Source organism: Podarcis cretensis, assembly GCF_951804945.1.
Source record: "Podarcis cretensis genome assembly, chromosome: 10".
Classification (NCBI taxonomy): domain Eukaryota; kingdom Metazoa; phylum Chordata; class Lepidosauria; order Squamata; family Lacertidae; genus Podarcis; species Podarcis cretensis.
The window spans coordinates 17241731-17250868 of NC_137179.1; the positions used below are offsets into that span (position 1 = coordinate 17241731).

The following is a 9138-nucleotide window of genomic DNA, read 5'->3' on the forward strand; positions in this document are numbered from 1 at the left end:
GCAGGTAGCGGAAGTTATAGATCTGGATAGGCACCCCATGATTGTAATGGACCAATACCGTTTATGAAACCACACGCTTGTTAAACTGCAATAAATAAACAGAAGTTTATGTTCCAATTTAACCCTGACTGGACTCAATATTGTACCAGGTAGGGTGGTGGCAGCAAGAAATAAAGTGGTGGCACAGGGATCAATAGATGGTGAAATGTCTGGGGACCCTGTGTGATCGCCAAACCACGCTGTGGGATTTTCCTGGTTCCTTCATAGGAAATCGGACACCTCCTTGTCTCCCCCAGGGCCACTCAGGAGCAAAGGAGACAGTGAGCCAGGCAGGAGCTCTGAGGCACTTGAACGCCGGAAAGGTTTGAAGCCACTTTGATAACCGAAGCTTCGGGAGGCAGCTGTCAACGTGAGCAAGCTGAACGGAAAGGTTATTGTGATTATTTTCAAGCTGGAAAAGTGAGCGATGCCAACTGTTGCCTCAGAAGAATATTTCAAGCAAGAGAGCAAGCTTCCCTAGCCTGGTGCCCTCTCCAGATGTCAATTTCCATCAGCATCAGCCAGCACACAGGTTGAGGAAGGCTACAACAGAGTATGGAAGTGTCTCCAGCTTCACTGGATCATTGCCAGTACAGATTATTCGTGGTTGAGGGCTAGGATCTCATGCTTAGGAGTTGCTTGTGTGGAACTGGAAGATGGTTCAGATTTAAAATCTCAACTCCATTTCATTTAATCAAGATTGGAAAAACTTTGTGGATTAATTTAAAGAACACTGCAAGAACGTGGAAACATTAGCAGGATTGCTGCAGCATTTATGAGCTGAAGGCCGGATTATGATGTGAAAAATAATTGGAAATTAATTGGGGAAAATAATTAGATGCAATGAAAAATATAAAATAAAAAATTGGAAACTGGGGCAGGGGGGAGTCAATCAATGCAAATTTGGATTGGATTTCTATGTGTAAGAAAATTGTTATTAGAAAAATTGAAAATAAAATACTAAAAATAAAAAAATAAAATCTCACTTCCAGAACAGGTGTACTGCTCAAAAACCAAGAGAGGCTCAAGATCACTGGGGTCACTGAGCTATAATAATAATAATAATAATAATAATAATAATAATAATAATAATGGTTAAGCATTTTCCAAGCAATTTTGCAATCAAACAAAAAACCCCCCTGAGTAATGTGAGTATTTTCAACATATACTATCTGTTCACCCTTTAAAAAAATAAAAGGCACGCATATCGATGGTTGATCAAACCATCGGAACCCCTTCCTCAAACCCCATTTGCATCCAGTTCAAGCTTTTGTCCCTTAAACCCCTCAATGTACTTGTCCTACAATCTCCCCTCACCACCTTATTTCTCATTATACCCTTCCTGTGACCTGTGCTCCTCCAATATACTTCCACAAGGACCCTGCTTATTATTCTTTATTCCCTCTCCTTTCAGAATGGCCATGTGATTCCGTTTCTCTCCCATCAAGTCTGTCCTCAAAACACCCCTGAACATTTGGCTTAACTCCCTGCTCCATGTTCTTGAACACTTTCCCTGTCAAATCTACCAACAGCCACGCTTGGAAATAAACTAGTGGATGAGATGGGTCATGCATATGACCCAGTAATTGTGTTCTTAAAAAGGAGAGGGGGCACGTTTCAAAAGCCCCCTCCAAAATCCCAGGCCTGCGGAATTGCTTATTTACAAACGTGTTTTATGGCAATGCTGATCATATTTCCCCACGGATTAGCTGGTGCGAAGAAAGTTTGCCTCGTAAATCTGTTGTTTCTGTCCTTTGTGTTCTTTAAAACTACAATATAAAGTTCCTGACAAGTCTGAGTTACCAGATTCTTAAGGGCAATATTCCCAGCATTGTTTGGGGTTTCGTTGTAACTTGTCAATCTGTGTGTGTGGCGGGGGTGAGGGGGGCATGCATACATATTGATGTATCCCACAAGCTCTGGGTAGTTCCAAGCTAAAAATTATTTATGACTAGACATGGTGTTCTACACAGTTCTATGAGCCAATTTCCATTATTCCCCCTTTTTTCCTATTTAAGGACATCCAACCAATGAATGTGCAAACGGGCGGGTTGCTTATTGTCTTGTTTTTACACCCTGCGCAGCGGCTCTCAGAGGACCCTTATTTATTATCGGTATGAGCAGAGCATTGAAATATGTAGTGGAAGTTTCCACAGAGCAAAAGCTTTTCCAAGTAGGGTACTTTCCCACAGCAGCCTGTCCTCGTTCCAGTTGCTCAGATCACAAATTCTAGTCTCATCAATTAAAAAATAGCGCTTCAAATTTCATTCCCGAAGAATAATCAGCCTTCCTAAGTTAAGGCTGATGCCCAAGTTTTGCGTGTGCATATGTGGTCTCGTTCTGTTGGTGCTGATATTTAAAGCAAAGCCAGCAGTGGGCAGGAATGGGTTAAAAGTGGAGAGGGCACTCCTTTTTCAGGGTTTTGTTGTTGTTGTTTTGCCTCTTTTCTCCATCTTCTCCCTTCTTCCCCCATCTTTTTGCTACTTCTTCCACCCCATTTTCCCTCTCCTAGCAACCTCCATGATATTAGGTCGAAGGCTACAGAAGGGTGTAGCCTGTCCATGAACTCTGGTGATGCCTCTTTGCTTTCCTGGATAGAGAGGGATGTGTTATTTACTTCCTGGCCCTGTCCACCAGTGGCATGTGGACCCTGGAAGGTTATCCAGAAAAGAATGTGGCTCTTGAAGTGGAAAATAATAATTATTATTTATACCCCGCCCATCTGGCTGGGTTTCCCCAGCCACTCTGGGCGGCTTCAACATAACACTAAAATACAATAACCTATGAAACATTAAAAGCTTCCCTAAACAGGGCTGCCTTCAGATGTCTTCTAAAAGTTTGGTAGTTATTTTTCTCTTTGACATCTAGTGGGAGGGCGTTCCACAGGGCAGGTGCCACTACTGAGAAGCCCTCTGCCTGGTTCCCTGTAACTTGGCTTCTCGCAGCGAGGGAACCGCCAGAAGGCCCTCAGAGCTGGACCTCAGTGTCCGGGCAGAATGAGCACAGGTTTCCCATCTGTGCCTTAGGCTCTCCTCTGCTTGGAAAGCCTGGTGAGACAAGGATGCTCCCTTTGGCCTTGCCAGTTGCGCAGGCTGCTTGCCGTTCACCAAGTCCCTGAGAACGGAGACTGTCACAAAAACGCAGGCTACCTTTGCTACTCAGGGAATGCTGCCAATTTCACATCCTTCCTCCAGGTTAGGGATGGTTGAATCTGCCGACTTCTAGTCATTATACATTTCTCATGTTTTCACCCATAATTTGATTCCAGTCTGTTTCCACATTCATCTGATTTTTATTTATTTTTTTAATGCAAAAACAAAACTCCTTCCAAAATACATATTTCAGTGAGTATTTTGACAGATGAACGTCCAGGAACTGCAGAATTTGGAGATGTGGAAAATCTGTTGGATGCCTAAATCCCGAGCTGCACATTAGTCCATGAGATCCTGATAAGGCCATTTCATATAGGAATTCACAAGGACTAAATCCCTCAATTGTCCCTAGATAAACTTTCCGCCTCCACATTCATATTACTTGGAAGGAAAGAACTCCATAAATGTAAACTCCTGAGGAAGTCCAGTTTGCTAAAACAAAAAGAAAAAAACCCCATTGAAACCAACAGACTTCAAAAGCACTGTGTGTGTTCCACAGAAGCGCTGGAGCTTGTACAGAACATAGCATTCAGCACCTTGAAAATCACAGCTTTCATTATTTTAATGATAGGAAAAGCCCTGTTCAAATATTCTCATTGGGTAGAAGGAATGTGGAGGAGGGTGATGGGAAGGAAGATTGGGACCACACCGCTGGCTCTGCCCATGACCTTCACATGTAGACCCATAGACCTAAAAAAGGAGCACCTCTGTGTGTTAGTAGAGCTATGCATGCACAGATACTCCATGTGATAACGAACCCCAGCTGTGCACAGTCCCCCACCATGTGGCATTTCTGCACCATAAAGCTCTAGAAGTACAATACAGGATGCCCTTTGCAGGCCTTCGAATCTATGCAAATGGCACACAGTAATGAGGGAGGGCCAGTAGTGATGTATGGAAGTGAGAGCTAGACCATCAAGAAGGCTGATCACTGAAGAATTGATGCTTTTGAATTATGGTGCTAGAGGAGACTCTTGAGAGTCCCAAGGACTGCAAGAAGATCAAACCTCTCCATTCTGAAGGAAATCAGCCCTGAGTGCTCACTGGAAGGACAGATCGTGAAGCTGAGGCTCCAATACTTTGGCCACCTCATGAGAAGAGAAGACTCTCTGGAAAAGACCCTGATGCTGGGAAAGATTGAGGGCACAAGGAGAAGGGGACAACAGAGGATGAGATGGTTGGACAGTGTCCTCAAAGCTACCAGCATGAGTTTGACCAAACTGCGGGAGGCAGTGGAAGACAGGAGTGCCTGGCGTGCTCTGGTCCATGGGGTCACGAAGAGTCGGACACGACTAAACAACTAAACAACAACAACAATGAGGGAGGGAACACCAATGCAGTTCCTTATAGATACAGAGAAGGTCTGAGCTAAGCTGCAATTTCTGTGGCACCCAACCAGAAAATGAAGAACTGGTCAGAGGTGAACTCCACTCAGCTTGACTCAAAACAGTTATTTATGAGCTTTCTTTTTCTAGCTCTGGAGACTTGGGTTCTTTCCCAAGCCACGCCTGGTGCTAATTGCTGAAGAGCTGCAGTTTCTTGGAGCCTAAAAACAGCTTCTGGAGGCCTTTTGCAGAACTACGATTCAGACAAAAAACAGGCAGTGTTTTTGATGGGGTCATGGATCGTACATGTGAACAATCTTCTATCACATTCTGAGCCAGATAATAACTTCTAATTGAAGCTGTGCTCCATTTGAAATACATCCAAGCATTATGAGCTGGAGAAATTCATATTCCCAACAAGGTGACAAAGGTGTTTGGCGAGATATTTCTGAGAAGAACCTGCTGGACTGTCCATTAAGAGGGATGCCGACCGAATACACAAACCAAAACACACCTCTCCTAAGAACCCGAAGGGTCCACTTTCGTCATCGATCCATTAGTACCCACATCACAGGAAAATAATTGAAAATATGTTAACGTCCGCAAATACTAAGGATTTTTTGCAAACCAAAGTTAATATGAACAACACATTCTGACCAAAGGCATACAATCTGAATATGCACCATTCTAACTTCCAGTGCTATAGCTACAGCCTTGTGACCCCTTCCCTCATCTTCCTGCCAAAGGCTTTGAAACAGAAATAACAGGAGGGGGCACACAGCTCGACACTGAAGGGACGTCTTGGTACAATGCAGAGGACCCACACTCAGGATCTTCACATTTATTTATTTAAACTTAAAAACAAGTGTGATTCGGACTGGGATTACAGTGCAGGATGTGGAAGAGTTAACTCTCTGTGTGCCAATATGCCATAATTTCACCCCCAGTTAAAATTGCTGAGCTGTAGGCAACAATTCAGAGGGGAAAGGAGATCAGCCCTCATCAAGGGACAATGGGTTCTCACCAAGCACTGTGCAGAAACATACCAGAATTAGGAAAGCATTGTTGCTCAGGCAAGGCTTCAGACCAAACAGGAAGTTTTTTATAGTCCTTCCTCACCAGCTTGGGTGGGTGGAGCCAGTCCAGAACCTGAGATCACTTCATTGCCCAAATGTTCCAACCTGCAGTTCTTAAAGGTAACCACATTGGGCAACCAAACGCTGAGCCAACTGCATTGCAGTGCTGACACATACACCCCTCCCAATTTGCTATTTGCCACATTGGGGGGGGGCATACTGATACCTGCAAAGAGGTTGCAGAGGGGTTAAACGTGAAAAATGACTGCAAGTAAGATCATGCTTAACCCTTCCCGCACCAGCACTATGTCCCTGATCCAAATTGGAGAGAGAAATATTCCTGATTCCAGAGCTGCTTTGGCCCTTAATTATTACAGAACAAAGCCTTTATTGTTTTATTAACAAAGGTGCTTCCAGCTGGATGTGAATCATAAAAAGGGTTCTCCACATGCATGCAATTGTCAGCGTATTTCATTCAGATCAGGGGTGCCCACATGAATAAAATATTGGTGGGAGCAGGTAAGCCCTGCCCAATCAATCACATGACGCAGTGTACACACACCATTTGAATGGCAATGCCCATCAACTTTGGGGAGGTGCAGCTTCCTCAAAAATGTTATTGGGGGGCCAAAGATCCCTCAGCTCCTATCATTTGGCTCCTATGATCCAAATATCCAATTTCTGGGAAAAGTGGGGAGGAAGCACACTTGTTGCCAATGACCCGTTTGCAAATTCAGCACCTTGTCAATCCCTTTCTGCAACCATCCCCATTCACTCACTTGCAAATCAGATCCACTGCAAAATCAGCTGAAGTCAGGATATTAAATTATGCTGCTTCAGCATCCAAAGTGCCCCTGTTGCATTTGCATATGCACCTGGCCTGTACACATCTCTCTGTGTGGAAGATTAAGCTGCATACAGACAATGACTCGGTGTTAAAGTGGTCCAGTCCATCTTTCTGCCAGAAGCCAGGAGTGAAAGACTGGACTGGACCACTTCTCAGTTGCCCCATTCCTTGTCTGGATGCTCATGCGGAAGGAAATAAGTTTTCCCCTTCATTATTAATAGGAGCTTGGGGGGGGCGGGGTTGATTTGGAAATCAGCTGGAGGGCAAAGAGCTAAAAAATCCACTGCCTTGGTGCGGCAGCCCTGATCCACTATCATGAGTCACATCACAACTTAAGGAAATGCGGTTGGAATTTCCACACCCAGAGCTCATACATCATGCCTAGTTTGACCAAGAAACTGATTGGTAGGTTGAAGGCAACATTGGACCATAGAGGCAACACTTACAAGGCACTCTACTCCCTTATAAGTTGTAAGCACCGCTAAAAGGAATTGGAATTTAAAAGCAGCATTGCTTAATGAACTGCATGCTGTGGCAGTCCTTATGAAACAGACATGATTCTGATGTATGTGTTATCTATTGCATATTTCATTGTGTTGATGGTTTAGATCTCATTCATTGTTTCTTGGGCAATTTCACACATTGTTCAGGGGGAAACCTAGGCTTACCACCAGCCAACTGCAAGTCCCTCCCAAGTGTAATTGTCTGATTCAAGCGCTTGGTGCATTCCCACATTACATTTGTAAGTTATATCTAAACTGTAACATGTGAAGTGGTCCTAAGGGCCTTTCCATGCATAATGGGGCAGTAAACCCAGGTTTGTGACTGGGTATCCCCTGGTCAGGGAGCTGCCTTTGTGACAAGTGTAGCCAAGTGATACAAAGACTGCCCAACACATGTCTGATTCACACATTACATTTTTAGGTGTCTACCGAAAAGATGCAAATGTGCGCAATGGTCTTCTGAAAAAAGCACATCCTGGGAGAGCACACCTCTCCTACATCTCAAATTAATTTAAAGGTGTTTGCTCAGTGGAGGTTCCTGGTAGCTTGTCCTTGATGTTTTTAAGAGAGCTTTTGCCTACATAGCCCCTTTTCCAGGGCAAAAAAGATCCACAATGAACAAAAACAAAATATAGGCACAGCCACATACCAAGAAAAGGAAGCTTGGGCTACCAAAAAGAAAGAAAAGAAAGCCGTTTTGTTCAACAAAAGCAAACAAACACTACATGCCCATGTATTATCTTTGGTTCTGGGTGAAGGATATTGTCTCCTTTAAACATTTCCACCCCTTTGCTCCCATTATTACTAGCATTAAGAGAAATTCTGTGCTTTCCAAAATATCATCACCTTCTACTCACAAAGTCATCAGAGCATGTCAGGAGTGCTTTAAACGTCTGCTTCCAGTCTTTGCAGAGCGACAGTCTGGCTCAGCTACACACACTCACTTTATTATCAGCCAGTTCCACCCATGAACATTTCTTCTGTTAACCGGAAAGGCTCCCTCATAAGAAACATCCTGGCAATAGGCAACATTACATGTGGAAGGCTAAAAACTAAAAACGGATGGAGACTACTTTCAACAAAGCTCCTCTTTTATGAAAGACAGTCGGAGCGAGACATCTGTTTCAGCAACATATCAAATCCATAACATTAACCAGAGCTTTGCCAGGTCTGTGCTAGTGGCGTTCTCTCTCTGCTGCTAAGCTTTTCAGAGCCCAGGTTTTGGACTCTTAAAAAGGCGGAGCGAGCTGGGGAGCAGAGAGGCTAGTTTCCAGTTGTGCAGCTTTTCTTCCTCAAGTTTTGAAACAAAAACCCCACGCTTTAAAAAGGAGATTAACAGCCCTGTTACAACGGGAGATAAAACACCCCATCTAATAGGGTAGTTGTTATCCATCTCCCAATGACAGACAGGTAAGAAATCCTGCTGCACAGAGTCTCATTCTGTGCAAACATACCCATCGTACTTACACATATACAATTTTTAAAAAGGTATCTCTGGGAAACATCAGACTCTGGCATCCCTCCTCCGTTAATTCAACGCTGAGCATCATTGCAAAGCTACAAGGCGCTCTTTGCAATACCCCTAACGCTTGCTTTGCGTTTGTTTTAATGGGAATGCTCCTGCAAATCATCCACAGTGCAAGTGCAAAAAGAAAAAAGCCCTCTTGATTTATTTATCGTTCATTGAGCCCTTACCTCAGCAGCAGAAACTGTTCACAGACCGGTCTAGGCAGTGAGGCTCTGGCTGTTTCCCAGCGGCAGCAGCAGAGCATAAGAAGCACCCAGGCAGTCTAAGCCCCACAAGCCCTAGTCCATGGAACTAAACTCTCTCCTTGGCCCCTCCCCAAAGTCAGTGCTAAGTGAATACATATCCCTTATGTTTAAAATTGGCAGCCAGTGGTATGCATTGTCCTCAATTTATTCTAATAAGCAGCCAATGGCTAGGCTTCAGCCAAAGGTGGGGTCAGCCAGCCTGAAGGGATGCCTGTCATTCCCTAGGCATGCTCAGGAAGCCACTCATAAGAAAACCAAGACCTAAAAACCTCCGAAAATTCGCACAAGCTGCCAAAACTGTCTTGCTCCATGCCCTTTTTTGGTTATCCTTCGCAGGGCCTCTGAAAGTAAGTCCTCTGTCAGGAACAATCATAAGAAATGTTAATCTTGGAGAAAGAGGCTCTCTTGTTGAACACAAATGGA

General features: G+C 44.1%; 1 protein-coding gene across 7 annotated transcripts in view; it reads right to left on the bottom strand.

Annotated features, from left to right (window-relative positions):
• Positions 1-8910, bottom strand: part of CALD1 (caldesmon 1) — a 184393-nt gene extending 175483 nt beyond the window's left edge. For 2 of the 7 annotated variants that reach the window (XR_013842789.1, XM_079992390.1), the window contains exon 1: positions 8638-8910. The gene's annotated coding sequence lies outside the window, so the exon portion shown is untranslated. The remainder of the gene's footprint in view (positions 1-8637) is intronic. The other 5 variants (XM_079992386.1, XM_079992384.1, XM_079992385.1 and 2 more) reach the window with 3 other exon arrangements.
• Positions 8911-9138: the final 228 nt, after the last annotated feature.